The sequence below is a fragment of the Pleurodeles waltl genome, chromosome 3_1 (assembly GCF_031143425.1).
Source record: "Pleurodeles waltl isolate 20211129_DDA chromosome 3_1, aPleWal1.hap1.20221129, whole genome shotgun sequence".
NCBI classification, from domain to species: Eukaryota; Metazoa; Chordata; class Amphibia; order Caudata; family Salamandridae; genus Pleurodeles; species Pleurodeles waltl.
Genome location: NC_090440.1, coordinates 1,069,900,834 through 1,069,916,493, shown reverse-complemented (window position 1 = coordinate 1,069,916,493; position 15,660 = coordinate 1,069,900,834). Strand labels below are relative to the sequence as shown.

The window sequence follows — 15,660 nt, the reverse complement described above, 5'->3', positions numbered from 1 at the left end:
CACTATGTCCCAAGTTTGATAAGGGCACAATGGGGACATATTGCTCATGCACCTATGCCCCACATAAAATATGATGCGCCCTGCCTTATGGCTCTAAGGGCTGCCAAAGGGGTGTCCTACCCATAGTAAATGCAGTGTATGGTAGACAAGGCACACAGGCAGAGCTCCATGTCGAGTTTTTGTTTTACGTTTGCACCGGGACGCTCAACCTGCAATGGCAGTGCTGGGTTCATCTAGATACATGGCCCTAGAGGGTGACACAATCAGTGATGCTGTCCTCAGTGGTCTTCCCATAGTACCCCATTCCCTGGGTACCTATGTACCCACTTACTAGAGACTTACAGTGGTAGTTAACAGTGTGTCCAATTGTGCCAATGAATCATAACAGTTATAGGGAAAGAGCTCTGGCCCAGGGTACCTGGTTAGTAGGAGCCCTGGGCACTACAACTTCTTATCTACGTCAAACATCAGGTAAAAAGTGGGGACTAACCATGTCAAAAAGAGGCCTTTTCTCACAACTGTTTTGCTGCTCCTGCCACCCTGCATCCAAAACCCCTCCCAGATACTACTTAATGGAGGCCACAGCAAGGCCGTCCAAAAGGCACACCAAAGACAAGCCCATCTGTTGCCGTCTGTGCCTGGACCATGCCCAGCACCACAAACTTTGGCCCTCTGACAACCTACAGATACTCCACTGAAAAACTCTGATCCCTGACCTCCAGATGCTGCAACAACTACTGCTACCTCGCATCGCCTAGGTCAGCAGTGGGACCGTTCACCTGCTGCCATTGTCTCTTCAAATGCAACTCAGAACATCACTCCCCAGCAGGAGCCCAGGCCAAACGCTGGACCCTATCTTCTCATCCAGCAACAGAGTCAAGTACAGTCATGACACTGAACTCACCTGGACCGACCATACCATTGTCAACTTCACCCTCACAGGAGCACCTTGCACCACTACCAAGACCCCAAGCTCCCCCTACCACAGCTGGACCAAAGTGACAGAAACCCAATGGAAGGATGCCCTCAGCACTACCCACCCAACCCTTCAAACAGCCTAGAACAACCTGTCAACAACCTCTATGCCTGGATCACCAAGTGCACAAACAGAGTTGCCCCTATCAAGACTTCAAAGACTAACAGATCCACCAAACAAGCCACCTGATACACACCAGAACTCACCACACAGGACATCACAGCCTTGATGAACTCCATCCACTCAGTAGCACCCACTGCCCCCCTGCCCCCCCACCTCTTCAACCTCGGAAGCAAGGAAATCTGCACCAAACTCAGCTCTGTCCTCAACACGTCCATCACCTTAGCCGCATTCCCTAAGCAATGGAAGCACACAGAGGTGAGACCTCTCCTGAAGAAACCCCATGCTGATCCCAGCAAACCCAAGAGCTACTAACCAATCTGTCTACTCCCCTTCCCGATCTAGATCCTTGAGAAAGCCATCAGCCCTCAACTCACCAAACACGTAGAGAACCACAACCTGTTGGACTCATCTCAGACCTGATTTAGATCCAACCAGAACACTGAGTCCACCCTGATCGCCTCCACCGGTGACATCAGAATACTCAACTGGGTGACAAAGCAGCCCTGATCCTCCTTGACCTTTCCACAGTGTTCACCACAGTACCCCACCACAACCTCATCAGAAGGCTCTGCCAAGGAAACACCCTCACATGGATTGTATCCTTCCTCACCAGGCAGACCCAGAGAATCCACCTAGTTCCCTTTATGTCCAGAACTAAGAGCATTTTCTATGGCATTCCGAGGGCTCACCCTCCGGCCCTCCTTGTTCAAGACTTACATGACACCCCTAGCCAGCGTCGTCAGAAGCCATGGCATCAACATAATCTCATACGCAGATGACATTCAGCTCATCATTTTGCTCTCAGAAGACCCCCTTCACCACCAGCACCAATTTCCACAGCTGGCTGACAAGTGTCACCAACTAATTGAAGACCAACTGCCTGAAGCTTAACATTGACAGAAGTTCTGATCTTCAGAAACAACACCTCTCTGTAAAAGACTCCTGGTGGCCTGGCAAATTTGGACCCACACCCTCACCAAAAGATCACTCCTGCAACCTCTGTGTCATCTACTACGGCAACACACTCTATGCCAGAATCCCCACCCAACTCCTGAAGAGACTCCAGACCATTCATAACTCAGCAGCACAACTCATCCTGGACCTTCCCAAAAGGATCTACATCACCCCCCACCTCAGGAACCTCCACTGGCTCCCATCAGGAAAAGGTGCTAATTCAAGATGCTGACACGTCTACAAAGCCCTCCAAAACCAAGGACCAACTTACATCAACCACCGATTGAACTACACCAACCCTCAAGACACCACCACCCCCACCAACACCCCTTGCATCTGTCAAAGACGCAATGGAGGATGCCCTTTCTCCCACTTCACCACCAAATCTTGGAATTAACTACCCCTCCACCTTCGAACAGCACCATCATTCACCGAATTCAGAAAGGGTCTCCAAACATGGCTCTTCGATTGATAGTAGCAGGACCCGTAGTGCCTGGATACCCTCGTAGGTGATTAGCCGTCCTCTATAAATCCTGTTTGAGTTGATTCGATTTGATTTACTGGGTAAGGATGTGCATGATTTATAGTAACTGAAGGTTGTGCATAAATTATAAATTTAAGTTATAACTATTGCTTTAGCATTTGTAACTTTTGTCCAGTTTTTTGCTAGGTTTGTATAGAAAGAACTTAGAAAGATTTCCTAACTATAATTTACCAATTACCTTATTGTTTTGCTCTGAATTATAATGGTTTTGATTTTTTCATGACAAGTGTGTTTGAAATTGTTTTGTTGAATGTCATTTTTTAGGATGTTGTTAATTGGAGTGTCAGTAGAATGGGGGAAAGTGTTGTACAGTGCAATGTGATAGAATGGAGTATTGTAGAGAGGAAGAGTGTGCAATGGAGTAGAGTGGAGTTGGGTAACATACAGTGGAGTAAAGTCTTATAAATTGAGACATACGGTGGAATGGAGCAGCATGTTGTACAGGGAAGTGGCATACATTGCAGCAGGGTAGAATGGAACAGTATTCTTTGAAGTGCGATAGATTGGAGCGGCATCCAATTGAATAGCATAGAATTGAGTGGCATAGAGTAGAGTGTTTTGCACTGGAATGGTGTAGAGTGGAGTACAGTACAGTGGAGTGGAATACAGTGGCATGGCATAGATTGCAGTGGTGTACCATGGATTGGTGTAGAGTGAGGTAGCATGGAGTAGAGTTGCATCCTCTGGAACTTGACGACAGTAGAATGCCATAGAGGGCAGTAGCATAAAGTGGAGTAGTGCATAGTGGAATTGCATGCAGTGGGGTGGCATAGAGTGGAATAGCATACAGTGCAGTTGTGTAGAGTGGTGTGACGTACAGTGGAGTAGCGTTCGCTGGAGTGGTGTACTTTGGAATAGGGTAGAGTGGAATAATATAGAATGGAGTAACTTAGAATGGAGTGTTGTCCAATGGAACAACATAAAATGGAGTAGTGTACAGTGGAGTGGAGTACACTCGAGTGGCATAGAGTTGATTGTCATCCTGTGGAGTGGAATACAGTAGAATAGCAAACAGTGGAGTGTCATTAAGTGGAGTAGCACACATTTGAATATCATAGAGAAGAGTGGCATTCAGTGCAGTGGCATAGAGTGGAATACTGTATTGTGGAGTAGCATACAATAGAGCAGCCTACACTGGAGTGGTGTACAGTAGGTTGGCAAAGACTGCAGTGGCAAACAGGGGAGTGGAGTCCAATGTAATAACATACAGCGTAGTGGTGTAGAGTGGATAGTATGGAATGGAGTGTTGTAGAGTGAAATAACATACAGTGGAGTGGTATAGAGTAGAGTTGTATTCAGTGTAATAGTGTAGAGTGATGTTGCACAGAGTGGAGTGAGGTACAGTGGAATAGTAAAGAGTCTAGTAAAGTGGAGTAGCGTACAGTGGAATAGGGTATAGTGGACTAACATACAACTGAGTGGTGTACTGTAGATCGGCGTAGACTGAAGTGGCATGTAGTCGTGTAGGGTACAGTGGAATACCATATTGTGTCATGACATAGAGTGGAATGGCATTCAATGCAATAGCGTACAATGGTGTGGCGTACACTGCAATGGTGTACAGTGGAGTAGCATCCAGTGGAGTGGCACACAGTGGAATAGCATACAGTGGAGTCTGCTACAGTGGTGTACAGAGGAGTGGGATGGAGTGGAATACCATACAGTGGAGTGGAGTAGAATGAAGTTGAAGGCAGTGTAACATAATAGAGTGGAGTGGCGCACATTGGAGAGGTATACAGTGAAGTGGGGAATAGTGGAGTGGCATAGAGTTATGTGGCATAGAGGGTAGCAGTGTACTCTGTAGTGGCACAGTGAATATCATAGAGTAGAATGGTGTATAGTGGAGTGATGCAAAGTGCAGTGGTGTACAGTGGAGTTGGGTGGAGTGGGGTACCATACAGTGGACTGCTGTAGAGTGGTGTGTACAGTGGAAGAGCATAGAGTGTAGTGACGTACAGTGGAGAGGTGTATATTGGAGAGGCATAGACTGGAGCAGCATACTTTATAGTAGTATAGAGACGAATAGCATATACTATTATTATACCAATGGGTGGTTTAGAAGGAAATATGGCGATTCCTGTCACATACCTGTTCAAATAGTATCCCAATACAGGTCTCGTTATCAGACATTGCACTTAACAGGGAAAAACACCCCAAACCCCTCAACATCAACAATCTATGATTGTTGATAACCAATTATACATAATAAGCCACATGTCCCACAATTGTCTAATGTTACAATCTTCACAGTTTATAAAGGGCCCGGATAATAGGGAAGAGTATGCATGAGGTGATTGGAGATACTGGAGAATCTGGGAAAGCAGTACGGAATATTAAATAAATGAGAATATGAACGGAAATCGAACAACAACTTGATATATATGGGAATACTATTGTGCAGCCCTGATGAAGTCACTGGGTTATTTCCCAGACAAAACACTTGTTGGCTGGAGTGACTTGAGTCTGATCTGAAGATTTGAGGAATATGTAAACAAACTGTGAAGATTGTAACACTGGACAGTTGTAAGACGTGTGCCTTATTAGGTATAATTGGAATAGCATATAGTATAGAGGCGTAGAGTGGAGTTGCATAGAGTGCAGTGGAGTGCAGTGGAATGGCATACAGTGAAATAGCGTAGAGAAGAATGGCCTGTAATGGAATGGTGTACAGATGTAGATAAATTTAGATAGGAATGTAGAATATGGTGTGAAAATAAATTTAAGGCAGCAATTGTGTTAATCCATATTTACCAACCAAAGTGGAGGCACGCATGGTGGCCTTGCATTGCTTTGTTAATCTCTAATAAGTATTTTGTTGGCCCTGCAGCACCATGTATAATTCAAGAGTAACACAACACAATAATAAACCTGGGTGCTAGTGATATTGTGCCACAGTATAACACTGTACATTTGCTGTATACCATAGTTCATGTTGATGGGAAGGCAGTACATCAATTTTCCCTCACTTTGAATGTATTTTGATTTGGGGTATTATACATATTATTTATTAAAGTGATAATAGGTATTGAAAATAGTTTTATTTTTCTACATATTTTTTAAATGTTTGGAGGGTGGCATGCCAGTAGGTAGCAAGTACCTGTTTGTTTTTAACAAATTTATATTTTTTCTTTACGTTTTTGGACTTGTGCTATATTTTAGGGCAATTTCTTTGCTACACCTTATTTTGTTATATTTCTTTAAGGTGTAAAAATGATAAAATACCCTAGAGTACACTATACTGGTAAAATAATTGTTGTTTTCAAGTCTTTAATGTAACTAGAGTATAGGTGGCTCTTTATGGTAGATATACAAAGGAAGGTATGAGTTAGCTGAGGAAAGTGATTGGATTCTATACCTAGAGTAAACATGTGGTATATGAGCAAGTTTGGTTAATCTATGGTCCTCAGAGGCATTCTTTGTACTTCATTTCATTTTTGTAAAGGCAGTCATTAGCCAATCATATAATGCCTTTGGCATGTACCACAATAGTTTCACAAAATTACTGTAAAACTACTGCAGCAATAGATATTACTAAATTGTACACCCATATAACACAATAAATACCTACCCTATTTACCTCAAACCCCACAAAGGATCATATGCTCCCCACAATCCAATTCGGTCAAATCTGATTTGCTGTTTGGGCATACGTTAAATACAAATATCTGTGGAAAATGCATAGGGGACAAATGTGTTTTGGGCTCCCTTTTTTCTTTGCTCCCCGCTGATCAGTCACCACAAACTTTCTATCAAATGCCAATGTAGAAGGAAGAATAGATCATATAGGTTTTGTTGAAATTCTTCGAATGGGTGAAAAATTACTCAATGACAACTGTTGAATTGCTATCTCTGGTAACCATAACTTTAACTACAGAGTGGCTACTGCCACTCTATAATATGTATATGTATTGTCCACTGGCAGTCACCACTGGTTAGTCATAGTCAGGATCGTGTTTCCATCAGAAACGTGTTTTCTTTGTATTCTAACAACTTTGGTGCTGTTTGATGAATCTCAATGAAACTTTCTAAAAAGTTTCTCTTTTTGCATAGTTTGTGCATTTAAGTTTTTAGGGTAGATCTGTCCAGTGGAGAGAGAGAAAAAAGAAGGGGACTCAAAATACAAAATCCCCATGCATTTTCAATAGACTATTGTAGGCAGTGTTACTGCAGAAACTGCAGAATGGAAGTACACCATATGTGTCAGAAAGCTAGGTCTTGGTCCAGAAAACATGCTTTTATGTGATTTGGTATAAATCTGTTCAGTAGTTTCAGAGTTATCAAGCTCCAAAATATCTTTATATCTTGACAGTTGGGTTCGAGGAACTCTTGTGAGAGTCCCTCAAGTTTTAAATAATAGAGACTTCTGATTAGACTAGGGGTCTTTGTTATCCTTGGGCTTACTTGCTTCCGTAGGATCAAGGCTCTGATTGGCTGCTAACAAAATGAAGAACAATGCTGCCGGCGGCCATTACAGGACTTGAGACATAGGGGGTCATTCTGACCCTGGCGGTCGGTGATAAAGCGGCGGCCAACCCGCCAACAGGCTGGCGGTCCAAAAAATGGAATTCTGACCCTGGCGGGAACCGCCAACAGAGCCCGCCACTTTAACACTCCGACCGCCACGGCGGGACAGACAAACAGCGCGGCGGTCACCGCCAACAGGCAGGCGGCAGACAATGTACCGCCCACCCTATCACAACTCACCAATCCGCCACCTTTTCCGGGGCGGGAGCACCGCCGAAAAAAACACGGCGGAAACAGACTACGAACGGGAAAACGCTCACCTCTATACACTCCACGAGGACGGAGGACAGCATGGAGCCCGAATTGAACATCCTACCTGCTCTCGTCTACCTGCTCATCTACCACGAGTATGAACTCCGGCGCAGACGACAACGGTGAGTACCGCACCTACGACACAGGGGAGGGAGGAGGAGGAAGGGTTACGGGCACACACATACGCAATACACCCACCCCCCAACTATCTACACACCAATGCAGAGCACCAAGTCAAAGTGACACCACCCAAACCCCCCGGAATAATGAAAAGATATAATTAAAGTGAGAAACTAAATTTATGTATAAAATAGGTTCATTGAAGTCATGGTAAAATAGGAAATTGAAAAAAAAAATTCAACTTTAAACATTGCTTAACCGATAAATAGAGGCAATAAGTCCAGCACAGTCACTGAAATTTCAACTGTCCGTGGGCCAAAGTGTATCAACACATGGGCAAAGCCCACACAGGAGACCTGAGTCCGTTGGAGAGAACACTGCAGGAGCATCAGATGATAAAACTACAGGCACCTCAGGGGGAAGGGAAGGGGGGGCACCATAGCCACATGAGTCCACGACGCCAGATCCACGAAGGGGCCACCATGCCCACTGTTCAATCCTGGGGAGTGCAAAGCCACAGTCTCTCAAGTCTCTACAGTGGGTGGCTTGCCCACTGTCATATCCTGGGGAGTGCAAAGCCACAGTCTCTCAAGTCTCTACAGTGGGTGGGGTGCCCACTGTCATATCCTGGGGAGTGCAAAGCCACAGTCTCTCAAGTCTCTGCAGTGGGTGGCTTGCCCACTCTCACATCCTGGGGAGTGCAAAGCCACAGTCTCTCAAGTCTCTACAGTGGGTGGCTTGCCCACTGTCATATCCTGGGGAGTGCAAAGCCACAGTCTCTCAAGTCTCTACAGTGGGTGGCTTGCCCACTGTCACATCCTGGGGAGTGCAAAGCCACAGTCTCTCAAGTCTCTACAGTGGGTGGGGTGCCCACTGTCATATCCTGGGGAGTGCAAAGCCACAGTCTATCAAGTGGATAACAGTCTCCACAGGCAATGGAGGAGGCAGGGTGGCCCGAGTGCAGCGTGAACAGTAGCTCGACACAGAACCTGCACTGTCATTGGGCCAGCGGTGCCTGGGACGGCGGGGCCCAGCGGAGCGGTGCTTGAGACGGCGGGGCCCAGCGGAGCGGTGCTTGAGATGAAGGGCCCAGCGGAGCGGTGCTTGAGATGAAGGGCCCAGCGGAGCGGTGCTTGAGATGGCGGTGCCCAGCGGAGCGGTGCTTGAGATGAAGGGCCCAGCGGAGCGGTGCTTGAGACGGCGGTGCCCAGCGGAGCGGTGCTTGAGACGGCGGGGCCCAGCGGAGCGGTGCTTGAGATGAAGGGCCCAGCGGAGCGGTGCTTGAGATGAAGGGCCCAGCGGAGCGGTGCTTGAGATGGCGGTGCCCAGCGGAGCGGTGCTTGAGATGAAGGGCCCAGCGGAGCGGTGCTTGAGACGGCGGTGCCCAGCGGAGCGGTGCTTGAGACGGCGGGGCCCAGCAGAGCGGTGCTTGAGATGAAGGGCCCAGTGGAGCGGTGCTTGAGATGAAGGGCCCAGCGGAGCGGTGCTTGTGACGGCGGGGCCCAGCGGAGCGGTGCTTGAGATGAAGGGCCCAGCGGAGCGGTGCTTGAGATGAAGGGCCCAGCGGAGCGGTGCTTGAGACGGCGGGTCACAGCGGAGCAGTGCTTGAGATGAAGGGCCCAGCGGAGCGGTGCTTGAGATGAAGGGCCCAGCGGAGCGGTGCTTGAGACGGCGGGGCCCAGCGGAGCGGTGCTTGAGATGAAGGGCCCAGCGGAGCGGTGCTTGAGATGAAGGGCCCAGCGGAGCGGTGCTTGAGACGGCGGTGCCCAGCGGAGCGGTGCTTGAGATGAAGGGCCAAGCGGAGCGGTGCTTGAGACGGTGGTGCCCAGCGGAGCGGTGCTAGAGACGGCGGGGCCCAGCGGAGCGGTGCTTGAGACGGCGGGGCCCAGCAGAGCGGTGCTTGAGATGAAGGGCCCAGCGGAGCGGTGCTTGAGATGAAGGGCCCAGCGGAGCGGTGCTTGAGATGGCAGTGCCCAGCGGAGCGGTGCTTGAGATGAAGGGCCCAGTGGAGCGGTGCTTGAGATGAAGGGCCCAGCGGAGCGGTGCTTGAGACGACGGGGCCCAGCGGAGCGGTGCTTGAGATGAAGGGCCCAGCGGAGCGGTGCTTGAGATGAAGGGCCCAGCGGAGCAGTGCTTGAGACGGCGCTGCCCAGCGGAGCGGTGCTTGAGATGACGGGCCCAGCGGAGCGGTGCTTGAGACGGCGGTGCCCAGCGGAGCGTGCTTGAGACGGCGGGGCCCAGCGGAGCGGTGCTTGAGACGAAGGGCCCAGCGGAGTGGTGCTTGAGACGGCGGTACCCAGCGGAGCGGTGCTTGAGATGAAGGGCCCAGCGGAGCGGTGCTTGAGACGGCGGTGCCCAGCGGAGCGGTGCTTGAGACGGCGGGGCCCAGCGGAGCGGTGCTTGAGACGGCGGGGCCCAGCGGAGTGGTGCTTGAGATGAAGGGCCCAGCGGAGCGGTGCTTGAGATGAAGGGCCCAGCAGAGCGGTGCTTGAGACAGCGGGCCCAGCGGAGCGGTGCTTGAGACGGCGGTGCCCAGCAGAGCGGTGCTTGAGATGAAGGGCCCAGCGGAGCGGTGCTTGAGACGGCGGTGCCCAGCGGACCGGTGCTTGAGACGGCGGTGCCCAGCGGAGCGGTGCTTGAGACGGCGGGGCCCAGCGGAGCGGTGCTTGAGATGAAGGGCCCAGCGGAGCGGTGCTTGAGACGGCGGTGCCCAGCGGAGCGGTGCTTGAGACGGCGGTGCCCAGCGGAGCGGTGCTTGAGACGGCGGGGCCCAGCGGAGCGGTGCTTGAGATGAAGGGCCCAGCGGAGCGGTGCTTGAGATGAAGGGCCCAGCGGAGCGGGGCTTGAGACGGCAGGGCCCAGCGGAGCGGTGCCTGAGACGGCGGGGCCCAGCGGAGCGGTGTCTTTCTGCACGGCGGGGCCCTGTTCAGCGGTGCCTTTCTGGACGACGGGGCCCTCTTCAGCGGTGCCTTTCTGGATGGCGGGGCCCTGTTCAGCGGTGCCTTTCTGCACGGCGGGGCCCTGTTCAGCGGTGCCTTTCTGGACGGCGGGGCCCTGTTCAGCGGTGCCTTTCTACACGGCGGGGCCCTGTTCAGCGGTGCCTTTCTGGACGGCGGGGCCCTGTTCAGCGGTGCCTTTCTGCACGGCGGGGCCCTCTTCAGCGGTGCCTTTCTGGACGGCGGGGCCCTGTTCAGCGGTGCCTTTCTGCACGGCGGGGCCCTCTTCAGCGGTGCTTGTTCTGTAAGTCAAGGGAGTCAGACCTGGCCAGGACTCCCTGCTCAGTCGCCCTCCGACCGTGCAGTTGCTGGACCCTTCGGTGACGGTGTCCTGGGCCCTTGGGTGTCCTCCCTCACACCCGGGATGGGGCTTGTGGTGCCCTCCTGGTCCGCGCTCCTGCTGGCTGACTTCTCCGCCCTGCTGCCCTTGCCCTCCTTCGATGTGGCTCTCTGGGCCTTGCCTCCCCTGGATGTTGTGGCAGGTGAAGTGGCAGAACTTTGGTCCTTGGGGGCAGCCGTGTCAGTCTTCTCGCGGCGGCCCCTTACTTTACGGGTCCTCTTTCCAGGGGGGGGCTGGCTGTCCCCTTGCTGCTGACCGATGTATCACTGCTGGCAAAGGGGGGACTCCAAAATCCATGCACCACGGTGACCCTTGAAGCCGGGCTGGTGGTGGCTGAGGCGCTCTTGGGACTCTTAGCAGATGGAGGGGGTGGGTCAGGTGAGGGAAAGAGGTCAAGAGTGGAGAGGTAAAGTTTTTTAGGACCAAGGTAAAGGGTAGGTGTAGTGGTTATGGGAGTGGAGGAAGAGGAGGTGGTTGTAGGAGAGTCAGGTGTGCTGTCCTTGGGTGAAGGTGATTGGGCTGGAGGCTGTCGTGAGGTGGTTGGCTGTTGGGTGGGTGGCTGCCTGCGTTTGTGTGTCTTGGAAGAGGGGGTGACAGACACAGTGGGAGAGGACACAGGGGACGTGTAAATGGCAGTGGGGGTGGTGACTGCACGTGTGCGGACTGTACTGGAGGGTGTGCTAGTGATGGAAGTACTGGCTGTTGGTGGTGGGCATGCAGGTGTGAGTAGAGACATCACAGGGAGGGAGGAGGGAGACGAGGAGGTGGGGGACACAGAGGTGGTAGTGGCTGTTGGCATGTCTGCATCTGGGTGTTGCTTGGGTGAATGTTTGTGTGATCTGTGGTGCTGATGTCTGGATGAGCTGCCCTTGGGTGTTGAGGTGTGTGCAGGCTGGTCAGATGGTGTGGATGGGATAGGCTGAGGAACAGGAGACAGAGACAGGGTGGAGGCAGTTAGAAGAGGGAGGCTGGAAACAGGGACAATGGCTGCCGTCAGTGCTGAGGCCAGAGCATTGAACTATCGTTGATGGGAAGCCTGACCCAAATGAATGCCCTCCAGGTATGCATTGCTACGATGCACCTCCCTCTCTACCCCCTGGATGGCATTCAAAAGGGTAGACTGCCCAACAATGATGGTCTGTAGGAGGTCAATGACCTCCTCACTGAGGGCAGCAGGGGTAACAGGGGCAGGGCCTGAGGTGCCTGGGGCGAAGGAGATGCCCGCCTTCTTGGGTGAGCGGGCACGGAGCGAAGGCTGAGGGGCTGCTGGGAGGGCGGAGCTGGTGTGCTGGGTGGCGGCTGTACCTGTAGAGGCGGGGGCACGGATGTTGCCGCCACCGCTAGGGAGCTCCCATCCGAGGACGTGTCGGTGTCGCTGGTGTCACCACGGGTCCCCGTTGTGAAGCTCCCCTCGCCCTCCGTATCACTGGTGGCCTCGGTGTCTGTGCCATGGCCCACCGGGGCCTTGTGAGTTGCAGCTCCCTCGTGCTCCGGTGCCAATTCTCCTCCGCCTGATGATGCTAATGCACACATGCACAAGAAGATAAAGAAAAAGGGTGGGGGGAGAAATAAAAACAGGTTGAGTGCATGCATTGTCAACACCGTTGGCGGAGAGGACAGACACAGGAGCCTCATGCACTAAGCCGCGCAATCGGGGTACACTACTCAGTACTTGTGACTAGGCCAACAGGTCTAGGGACAACAAACGCGCACATTGGTGATGCAGGACCATGGATAGCTGTACTTGTCACCCTACATAGGTGGGGGGGTGGGGGCACAGGGACATGGCTAAAGGAGAGGACTACACTACAGAAAGCGCCCTGGCCTAATGTCACCCACAGCCCTCCTCCCCCACCCAGGCACCTCCACTGCGCGTAAAGATAGCTGAATGTGCTGGTACTCACCCCCTTGTGTCTGCTGTGATGTCCTCACGCGCCCATCCAAATCGGGGTAGGCCACTGCCAGGATCCGGGACATCAGGGGGGTCAGGGTACGACTGGCACCCCTCCTAGGTTGGGAGGCCATCCCCAGCAGTGAGTCAGCAGTCTTCCTGGTCCCGCGGCGGATGTCCTCCCACCTCTTGCGGCAGTGGGTGCCCTGTCTGTTGTGGACCCCCAGGTTCCGGACTTCCTTGGCGATGGCACGCCAAATGTCGACTTTCTGATGGGCGCTGACCTATTTGACATGTACAGGGTGGAATTGGAAATATCATCAATTTTCCGCATGATAGATGTGATTGGCCCCCCCTCCCCAACCTTGCCATGTGGTACATGCTCTCATCTGTCGTGCCTTGCACTCGTCATTGTCTCCCCACCCCACCATCTAATATCCACCCCACTCAACACAGGCATAGCCCATTCAACGTGCACACAGTGTACTTACCTATTGGTCTGGAGGACCGTGGAGTAGCGCATACTGGGGCAGGACCCCATCCACAAGTTTCTCCAACTCTTCTGTAGTGAAGGCAGGGGCCCTTTCCCCAGTCGCAGCAGCTATTGTCTCTTCCAGACCGAGTTCACAGCAGCACTTGCAGTATAGGTCCTCTCCTGTGGATGATCAGGTCTCGAGTGATTAATCAGATAGAAAATGGCGGTCACGCCCGCGGCGGTGCGTACCGCCGCGGTGCGTACCGCGACCGCCGGCGCACCTCGTCATTGGCTCCTGAAACCCATAGGGTTCAATGTTAACCAATACGGCTTTGCCCCGCGGTCTTCGACCGCCTACCGCCACGGTGTGTCACGCCAGCGCATTGACCTCACATCCCACTGTCACACTTCTCAGGTCAGGCAGCCGCCATTTCAAGGAGCCACATGGCTTAATTTCTACTGCGTCACACAGGCCTAGGCCTTGCATTGCCACTCATACAAGCCATTCAATGCATAGCGATTCGTGTACTGTGCAAGCTGTAGTTATGTACCTGTGGGTTGCTTGACTCTGTACTCCATGTTCTCCTTCCTAGGCACCGTCCGCTGGGACTTGCGAGGAGAAGGATGAATCCTCCCGTGTACCGACCGCTGGTGGACCTGTCGACAATGGAGGAACGTCATATAATACTTCGATACCGACTTGACCGAGCCACTATACATGAACTGTGTGCCCAGCTGGAGCCAACACTGATGTCCCCCATCCGCCAACCCACAGGAATTCCCCCTCTGGTGCAGTTTCTGTAAGTCCTCCATTTTTTGGCAAGTGGGTCTTTTCAGACTACAGTGGCCATGTCATCATGATGTCTCAGCCTATGTTTTCTAAGATTTTGTCCAGAGTGCTGCCCTGACGAAATACATGCGAAGCTACATTGTTTTCCCTGAGGAGGGTGATTTGGCCACTGTGAAGGGTGACTTCTATGCCCTTGGACATATCCCCAACATCATTGGTGCCATTGATGGGACCCATGTGGCCTTAGTACCCCCAAAAGACGATGAACAGGTGTACAGAAACAGGAAGAATTACCATTCTATGAATGTGCAGGTGGTCTGTTTGGCTGACCAGTACATCTCCCATGTAAATGCCAAGTTCCCTGGGTCAGTGCATGACGCGTATGTTATGCAAAATAGCAGCATCCCCTATGTGATGGAACAGCTACAGAGACAACGTGTGTGGCTAATAGGTGACTCTGGTTACCCCAACCTGCCGTGGCTACTGACCCCAGTGAGGAATCCCCGGACCAGGGCAGAGGAACGGTACAATGAGGCCCATGGGCGATCTAGGAGGATCATAGAAAGGACCTTCGGCCTCCTGAAGGCCAGGTTTAGGTGCCTGCATATGACAGGGGGATCCCTAATGTACTCACCAAAGAAGGTGTGCCAGATCATCGTGGCCTGCTGTATGCTTCACAATCTTCCATTGCGACGCCAGGTGCCTTTCCTGCAGGAGGATGGTCCAGATGGTGGTGTTGTAGCAGCTGTGGAGCCTGTGGAGAGTGAAGAGGAGGAAGACGACGGGGACGACACAGACAACAGGGACACAGTCATACAACAGTATTTTCGGTAGCACACAGGTAAGAATCCCCCACGCCATTTTACATTTACTTCAGGCCTCCTGCATCTCTACTTTCTGTGTTTCCCTCCAGTTCCTTTCAACTGAATTGTGACTTTCCCTTCCCTTTTCAGAGCTGTATGACCCACTGCGTGACTTCTGCTTTGTTCGCCCATGGAGTAAAGCACATTGACATTGGTATGTTGTCATCACAATGTAACTGAACATTTTTGAACCGTTATGTGTAATACATTTGTTAAGAATACAAGCAGACTCCTGAGTGTTTTAAGTGCAATTATTGATTTATTTAAAGTGCTACATATAGGTCCATGATAGTAAAAGGGTGATGGGTGGGGGTGGAGTAATGTCCATGGCAGAGTCCAGTTCTCAGTCGCACAGGTGCATTGTCCATATGCCTGTGGAAGGATGGAGCAGGGGCAGTTCAAGGTTGGACAGGGTGACAATGTGGGACAGTGGAATTACATCAGGGGGTATTTTATGCTGGGGGGGTCTTGGCATCCTACTCTGTCTTCCTTTGTGATCTCAGGTTCCTCTTGCAGGGTGGTTGATCTTCAGCAGGTGCTGGGGTTCTGGTGGCCTGTCATTGTGTGGGGGCCTCCTGTCCACTAGCGCCGGCGGAGGTGGTAGGCTGTTCCTGGTCCAGGCTGGTGACAGGGGCCCTTTGGGGTGCCACATGGTCCCGCAACAAGACAGCGTTATCATGCGCTGTTTCTTGAGCTCTTCGAACTATTGGACGCATGACCAAACATACAGCGACTAAAGGAAATAAGGTTGGGCCCAGAGGGACCCCGTGTCTATCACCGTATGTAATCACGGATACACTATTTGACCAATA

The 15,660-nt window shown here is 51.8% G+C and overlaps 1 protein-coding gene across 1 annotated transcript in view; it reads left to right on the top strand.

The window, feature by feature from the left end:
- Positions 1-15,660, top strand: part of LOC138284974 (6-pyruvoyl tetrahydrobiopterin synthase-like) — a 95,585-nt gene that overhangs the window by 30,117 nt on the left and 49,808 nt on the right. The window lies entirely within an intron of this gene.